Here is an 8,935-nt window from a genome sequence, read left to right on the forward strand (position 1 = left end):
TGTAAATTATAAACTATCCCTGTTTAATCCGCGATCGAATCGCATGCGGGTTGAAACGTGGGTTCTGATCCGTATGGATAAACTGCGATGTAACACACCACTATTACAAACGCAAAGGCAAACGAGACTTTATATATTCTTTTAATGTACCGTTAGGTTGTCTTCAACTTTAGTAATGAGCATTCTCGACAGTAACAGAGAGGAGCTAGCTCTAACTTACTAATCGCAGGTTTCCACATTTAAGGAAACATATCAAAACTCAGCTCACTCACCTATGACTTTGTTGTCCTTTTTCACTATCTGCATAAAACTCCTTTCTCCGTCCTCTGTGTTTTTCCTTGTTTTTCCTTGCTTTTTATTGGTGCCACCACCGTTCGTTACTATAAGTGTGCGCCTACTAATTGACTCCGATAACAACATGTCACGGTAGAGTGGTTCCTCGGGTCTAGACAATTTTTCATAGGCGGAGCCTCCACAAAAATTTATATTTTAATATTTTAAGCTAATAAAAAAAATGTAATATAAATAAATCAAAGCCCTTTAAAATATGAAGTTTTATTTTAAGAAAAGCAAAACCACTAGTACATAATTAATACTGACGAGACTGATGGTGTGGGAGGGGGGGCACTTGGGGTGGCCAATCAAATTGTGGGGGTGGCCCGTGCCCCCCCTGGCCCCCCCTGGCCCCGCCCCTGCATTCAGCTGATCTCTGGGTCTGGCGCTACCACTTCTAGCATAGCTTGGCATAATCCATTGAATCTGATTAGACCATTAGCATCACACAAAAAAATAACCAAAGAGTTTCGATATTTTTCATATTTAAAACTTGACTCTTCTGTAGTTACATCGTGTAATAAGACCAACGGAAAATTAAAAGTTGCGATTTTCTAGGCCGATATGGCTAGGAACTATACTCTCATTCAAGGACTTTGCTGTTGTAACATGGCTGCAGCAGGGGCAAGGATATTACGCACTGCTCGAAAATAGTCCCCTTGTTTACTGTCAATAGCAGGGGACTATTTTCAGGGCCTGCTTAATATCATTGTGCCTACTGCATCAGCCCCTCATTTGGCAGTGAGGCATAACTTAATAAACTACTCTCATCAAAGAGATCCAAATCATTGAAACTCGCAACCATCTCTGATTCAGTCCTATATCACGGTTCCTGCAGGTTCAAACAAGGTGATGTCTGGCTGTTCCTCACACCCATCACTCTCAGTCTGAAGTTATCATCATTATCATCAACTTACTTATATAGCCCTGAAATCGCAGTCTGTCTTAGCAGTCAGAGTAAGACAAGGCCCATGGCCGGGACTGTGTATTGCATTTAAACTGCTGTAAATTGCCTCTCTTTTCCCTACGCGACTGCCATTTCCCATGTAATGGTGTCTGATGGGAGAGACTGTGATTTTGCTGTCAAGGCTGAAAAGGCTAGTGCTTGATTTTAATGTGCTGAGATGCAGATGAATTCAATGGGAAAATGCAGAATATAAAAGGCAGCTGTCCAGAAGAAAATGAGACGCATGAGTTTTGGGAGTAGACTGACTGTGCCAGTATCATAATTAGTGTTTTGTAAACATATTTGTTTCATTTATGTTCTTTATAAAATACATTTTATACATCATTTGGTACAAATAAAACATGAAATATTTAATGAGAGTGGTCTACACAAACAAATTTCAATGTGGCTGGTTTGGTAAGACATTGTAACCTCCCAGCATGCACTGAATGAATAAACTACACTGTCAGAAAAAAATATCATAAAGTTGTCCCTAGCTGTCACTGGAGCTGAACCCTTAAAACAAAAGCATGCATTTGCACCTAAAGAGTTCATAGTACCTCAGATGTACAGTATATATTGGTACCTAAATGGTTTGTACCTATATGTTCTTGTTTCTGTACTTACAGTACAGTATATGTTTAGCTCGGTAGAGCATTGCATTAGTAGTGCAAAAGGCCATGGTTCAAACCCAGGAAACACGCATACCTGTGTTCCTTGTAATGCACTGTAAGATGCTTTGGATAAAAGAGTCTGCCAAATAGATAAAAATGTAAATGGTACTTGATAGGACCTATTTCAAGAGTACTACCCCATTGCCACCTGGGGACCATTTGTTTCTGACAATGTATGCGGTACATTATGTATTTACCTTTAGTTTTTAACAATCATGTGGCACTGACTAAATTCAGTTTATTGGCTAACACAGATTTGAATAGAAATGATGAAACTATGATATCAGCTTCTGTTCTGCAGTTCTACCTGCAGCATTAAATCAACAGCAGTGGTACTGCAGGGACAGTAACTCGGGACAAAAGCTGCATTCTACCAGAAACTCCAAATGGTTTCCCATAATTCAACTCTCAGCATTTAAACTCAGCACGGCAGGCCGCAGTTCAGAAGAGTCTTTAGCAAATAAAACACTCCCGTAAAGAACCAGATGTCAGACATCAGCAGAATAGGATGCAGGTTGAGCCCGTCTCACGGGGATGTTCTGTAGGCAAACTGAGAAATGTGCTGCGGCTCAGTTGGCTTTTTGGATGGAGATCAAGAGCGTGAGGAAGTACAGGTGCAGAAGGTCCCACAGTGCGGAGAGGCTAACCTTCCAAACTTCATAGATTAAAATATCATAGCGCTGTTAGTTATGTGTGCCTCGCGGGCAGGAAGTAATTGGTATGAGACTGCCAGCTCCAGTGCTCGCTGCATTTGGGTTAAAGGGAGGCATTTGTTGTAGCTGTCAGGAAAGGACTGGATGACACATCTATGCTAAACAGAGAAGGAAAGGCCTTAATTACTTCACTTAATATGACTTTTCTTCTGACGGCATAAATTCAACAAACAAAAATAATGTGTCTCTCAGAGAAACGACTCGAGCAACTGTGTTTGGTCAAACTGTCACAAAAATACATCACATCTGTCCATGCAGTAATATACAGTAAGTTGCACCTGCTCATAGCATCATTTATGTGCATGTACTCTCAGTTTGGTTTCAGAGTCTAAATCAGTGATGAAAAGTCACTTTGAATGTCAAAGTGCTTGCATTTGGAAATATGCCATTTACAATGCTTTTCTCCATCACTGTATCTTCATTTGATAAATACACGCAGTTTAATTTAAGGTCATATTTATCTGGATGCAGTGAGCTTATTCAATTTAAAGGTTATAGTTCAAGAATATCTACAGTCACCACTGGTGTACACCAGGGTTCTGTTTTGGGCCCCCTTCTTTTCATTACATACATATATTGTCCCTCTTGATTATATATTAAGGAAATATGGTGTTCATTTTAACTGCTATGCGGATGACACCCAACTTTACCTGTCTGCCAAACCCACTGGTTCTTTTCCTCCGCCATCCTTGTCATGCTGTCTAGCTGAAATTAAAGATTGGCTTTCAGCGAACTTCTTGAAGTAAAATGGCTCTGCTGGTTGGCAATAGATATGTTGTGTCTAAACCTAACTGTTTCTCCCTCACCATTGACAACACCGCAATTTGACCTACCTCTCAGGTTAAAAGTTTGGGTGTCATCATGGATAGCACACTATCCTTTGTAGCACAAATTAATAATATCACGTGGATTGCATACTTCCATTTGGGTAATATTAACCATCTTTTTCCCTTTCTTTCAAATAAGCAGTGGTTTAAAGGGATTTTAGAACAGCTAAGCATGTTTTAGGTACTCCGCCCCCATCATGCCTAACAATAGGAGTTTTAAAACTCACTATTAACCACTGCTACTTAGGGCTTACTGCTTTATTTAAAAAAATTTGTTTCGGTTTAATGTTTTTTTTTTTTTTTTTGACTTCTCATTTTGAAAGGGTAAATCAAATAGATCCAAATTCCAACAAACATTCATTATAAATTTGAATTTAATTGTTTGTTGGTGTTGGTTGGATCAATTTGAATTTGCCTTTAGAGAACTTTTAAAACGCTTTAGACTTATTAATGGGACACTCCAACAGGAAATCATATTCTATACATCTATCTTAAATGCAAATGTCTTTTAGGCCATAAGAAATTCTTTGATCCTTCAAGGAGTCTCTCACTGCCAGGGTCCAGGCAGGTTGATTCATTAACACGGCTTGCAGAGAGATAACGGCCTCATTTGCTCTCTCCTTATTACCTTGGGAAAAGAACTTTACTACAGCAGTGATGGAAATAATGATGAAGGCCCAATTTAAACAGACGAGATGCTTCAGGAGACCAAATTAACACAGAAACAATGAAACGGTTTGGTCTTTCACATAAAATCTCACTCAAAAACAGTGCCGCTTGCGTCTTGCAGCATGTTGCTCATCTGGAACAGATCGCTTCTAAGGAAAAACAAATTTCCTGCTGATATTACACAGATTATTTTCATTGGCTACAAGCAGACAGATGTCATGGAGAAAACCTCATTGGCCATGAGAAACACTTTCTCTATGCGACTCAACCTAACCAGCAAGTTACATCAGTCGATAATAATCCACAAATCCTTTCTGCTGCTTTGACGAATTTGTAATTATGAAAATTTTATTTATCTTGAAAATCCATCAGGGATAATTGCGAATTAAAACATATGTTTAAAAGAACATCTTTTTAGTACCTGAGATCCAGACAGGAGGATAATATAAATGTCAGGAGTGTTTTACTCATAATGATATAGTTGGGGAGTCTAGATCATGCAGAACAACATGTACCCTGTCCTGCCCTTCACTCCAAAGCCTACTTTCTATGCTTTGCCCTCCCCTGACAATGTCAAAGCCAGACTTGTGATTTGTTAAAGGACACTGTGTAATGTAAACTCTACATATTCTATTCATTTGTCGTCGACCTCCATTTTCTGTCTGGTTCCTTGTTTAAAGCCGCCGCCACAAAAAAAGAAACTCTCAGTACTTTATAGTATCACTAAGTATCGTCATTGGTGAAACTACAATACATAATATCTTACAGTTTAATGTGTTACAACTCTAAACAATATTTTGGTGAAGAATCAGTTTCGGTGGTAAAACACCTTTGATGATGTGTGGGAGAATCTGTACTGTCTGCTTTCATACTGTAATAGACACTTTGGGAAATGTCCAGAAATGCACACCCACATCCGATTTCACTACACACATACACCCTGTAAACATTGAATTAAATTTTGACAGATGGAAGTCGTGGCCAATAAACAGACAATTACAACAATATATGGTACGTGTACATATTTCAGTGTATCTTTTTATTTATAACCTCTGTTATGGAAAATGCTAAACAGCCACCAAGAATATATTTTATGCCCAATGTGTTTTACACACTTGAAGTCACACACCATAATGATGGCAACTCGTATCATTTAATTGATACTGAAAGTTTAATGCCCTACAGTGCAGAGCTTTTTTGATAATAAAAAAAAGTTATTTCCGTATCGTAAAGATTTAATGTCTGCATCCAGTCAAATGTCCCTAAAAGCTGACTAGTTGACTACTCATTATATCTCATAGTCATGTCAGACTGAGCTGTAATCTCTCTCTCTTTAATGAAACACTTTGAGCAGATGGAGCATGTCAACATGCAAAGCATAATAAACTAGCCCTAACCGAACAGTTTGCTACTTAAATACCTGCTAAAGATAGCACTTTTACTTCTATTGTTATTGAAGAAAAATTTTGTTAAAAGTTATAGGACAGAATGTATGTATGTATATTTTAGGGGTGGGCCGATCCAATTTTCAGTATCGACATTATTCCGATATTGGAGAAAATATCGGACCTTGTCATGGCAACTTGCCGTAAAGCGCGACTTGCTGAGCAACATATATTTGCACAAAGTTGCACTTTAAATTGTCCAAAGTTACACCTTACATTTCATTTAGAATTTTTGTGCTGACTAAATAAAAAGTTTCTACTATTCTGTTTGAAACATTTAAATAATAATGAAGCAGCAGTATTGCATAATGTTTCATTGAGTCTTGAAATTGAACAGCCATTTGTTGCACAGTAAAACATTTGCACTGTAGCTCTGTTTAAGCTTTTTGTAGGGTTAACAAATTTGTTATTTGCAGTTTAATTGATTAAAAGGGCGACAGAGATGGTATTGGATCGGTATTGGTATCAACAGATACTCAAGGTTGTGGTATCGACATCGGTATCAGGCATGAAAAAGTGGTATCGGCCTAGCCCTAGTATAAAGCCCATGGTCATCACTTACATCATTAACAGTCTGCATACATTCGATATGTTACAGGCAAATATTGCATACTTTTGCTATTAATTCTTTTAAAAGTGCGCTAATAAGCAGGTTTGCATGTATTTTAAGTCTATAATAGTAGATTCAGAGTCCTTCTTTCATGAATAAGAAACAGTGAGGGTTGGTTATGATGGAATATGAGTTCAGAGGACTTGATCGACTAAAGTGCTCAGATGCAACCTTTTATGGCCCTGGCCCTTCATTGCCAATGCATATGGTCCGAATCCCCTTTATTTATTTCATTCAATCGCACCACTCAGACAGTAACCTCTCAAGAGAAGCTTGACCCTCACAATCGTCTCCTCTGATTGGCCAGAGCAGGGTCAGCAGTCGAAGAGTGAGGATCTTCCAGATGTCCTTCCACTCGGAGTGGATGGGGTGATACTTATATCAGAAAGCTTTTGACCCTCCGTGTGATCTATTTCAAAGGAGGATGGTGCTAAACATCTCCATCACAGCAAAGTGTCTAATGTAAGATGAAACGTGTCTTATTAAAGTGATCGGTCACCTAAAAATAAACATTTTGGTCATCGTTTACACATTCTAATAAGTTTCTTTCATTAAACACAAAAGGAGATGTTAGATACATTTTTAGAGGCAACCACAGTCCACGTTCACTTTTATTGTGTAGTCAAAATTATGAGTGCGCATTCCTCAAAACAAGTTTTCCATGGGAAAAGTGAGTAATTTTTTTTTTTTGGATGAACTATCACTTTAGGTTTCTGAAGCTACAAGCTTCATAATGGCAGCCACTTAAAGGCTCTCTAAGCGAATCTGCGAGACGTTAGTTATTGTTGACGTTTGAATTGTTTTCAAACAGATGGAGTGTAGCTAACTCCTCCCCCTCCCTTCCGTGCTTTCATGAACGCGCCCAACCCCCACGCCCAAATCCTTTTTGTCGTTTATTGGCTGGAATACTTTGTTTTGTTTTGCGCTGCTAGGTTTGGCCACTGTTTTGTTATTGCCGTTTGTGAAGCCTGGGCTGTCTACAGAGATCGAGTTTTTTTACAGTTTGATCAGCGGACAAGCAACAAGCAGATAGTGAGGAGATGTTTCCGGTATGTAACAAAAAATGTTTTATGGTCTAAAACGCGTCAATTTGCTTAGAGAATTGCTATATTGTAAATATAGCTATCAAAGCAGCTTAAAAAAGAAATAAGATTGAAACGACAGTACAGTAAGAATTTGTTTGTGACAGTAAATCAGTTTCTATACATGAGGAACAGATATACAAGTTTGTTTTAGTGACATAACAGTTTGAATTGATTTTGGGGAAATCGGGAACATTTATCTTCACTCCCCTGGGGAGATTAGATTTACACACTTACTAATCCGTCATCTCTGTTTTAGTTCAGCCTGAGTTTCTGTCCTCAGAAATGAATGGCTGAGATGGGGGCAGGGGGGCTTTAAACAGGTCAGGGGCCACAGACTGGGATGAGGAACGTTCACGTTCATTTCTTTTGCTTCTGTCTGACATGGATCAAAGGTCACCAGCACAGGAAAAATAGGAGAGGGGGTTGGAGAAGTAAAGTCTCAGATTTGTGCCTGCTAGTGCATGTAATCCACAATCTCTTATGTCCCAAAACAAATCTAGACAAAAACAAACACACGTGCACACACCCCTCTCCAGGGCCACCCTTGACCATGAAGGAGAACAATAAAGGGCGGTAATTCTACCATTCAGCTCTGACTTTAAAAAAAAAATACATTCAGAAGCACACATTTGTGTACAGACACATACAGTATACATAAAAAATATATACATACACTTATGTATAGTTAATTCATCTGTCCATCCACCACTTCATGTCTACTGCAAAGCAAACAACAAGGGCTGCGCATACATAGGCAGCACAGCTGTACATGAACGACACCTCAGAGGGGAATTTCAACTTAGGTCAAAACAAGATTAGGTATATAAAAGTCAGAGTGATATAAAATGAGACTTAACTATAATCTTGTAGGATATATAAGAGAGCTGCGAACGTCATGGAAGAAAGCAATCACATTCATTATCTGACCTCTGACAGACCAGATGAGATATTTGGTTGAAACTCAAGAGTGAGCAATTGGCGTAACGTTGATGTAAGTGGTCACAGTGGCAGGTAGATGCCAAATTTTATCACATTTTTTATTATTAAATAAATGGTGTCACATTTATGACGTGCTTCTCCTTCAGCACTCCAGTGACATCGCTGCTCCCTCTTTTAGAAACTGGAACAGCAGCCACATCAAGCAATGCCCCCCTCTCTATGCCCACTAATCCCTGAAAGATGATCTATCTATGTCCCGCTCTAATGCTCGCCCAGGCTGGGCACAGAACAGGAGGAGGCCCATCCTTATCAGCCAGACAGACACCCATCCTGATCTGGGGGTCCAATCCTCCCTTCTCTGCCCGTTCTGTAATTAGATGATGTGTCTAGGTCTGGTCGGGGATTTGGCCAGGGTCGTGCTTGATAGTCTTGTTGTCTTTTTTTCTCTTAACGCCCCCATAAACCCCACACTCCATATCTAGTGTCAAGCTAATGTCAGTTTTATTTGCCAAATGAATGTGTCTGACACACCATGACGTTGGCGAGATCATTATGTTAAGTGCTGAAGGACACACAGGCTCGATGTACGTCCATTCACCACGAACTTGACACAATGGACCATGCAAACATATCTGTAATTGGATTTTATTATTTTTGCTGATTCAGAGAACAGAAAGGCAACCCGGCCCCCATG

Source organism: Paramisgurnus dabryanus, chromosome 14 (genome assembly GCF_030506205.2).
Source record: "Paramisgurnus dabryanus chromosome 14, PD_genome_1.1, whole genome shotgun sequence".
Lineage (NCBI taxonomy): Eukaryota > Metazoa > Chordata > Actinopteri > Cypriniformes > Cobitidae > Paramisgurnus > Paramisgurnus dabryanus.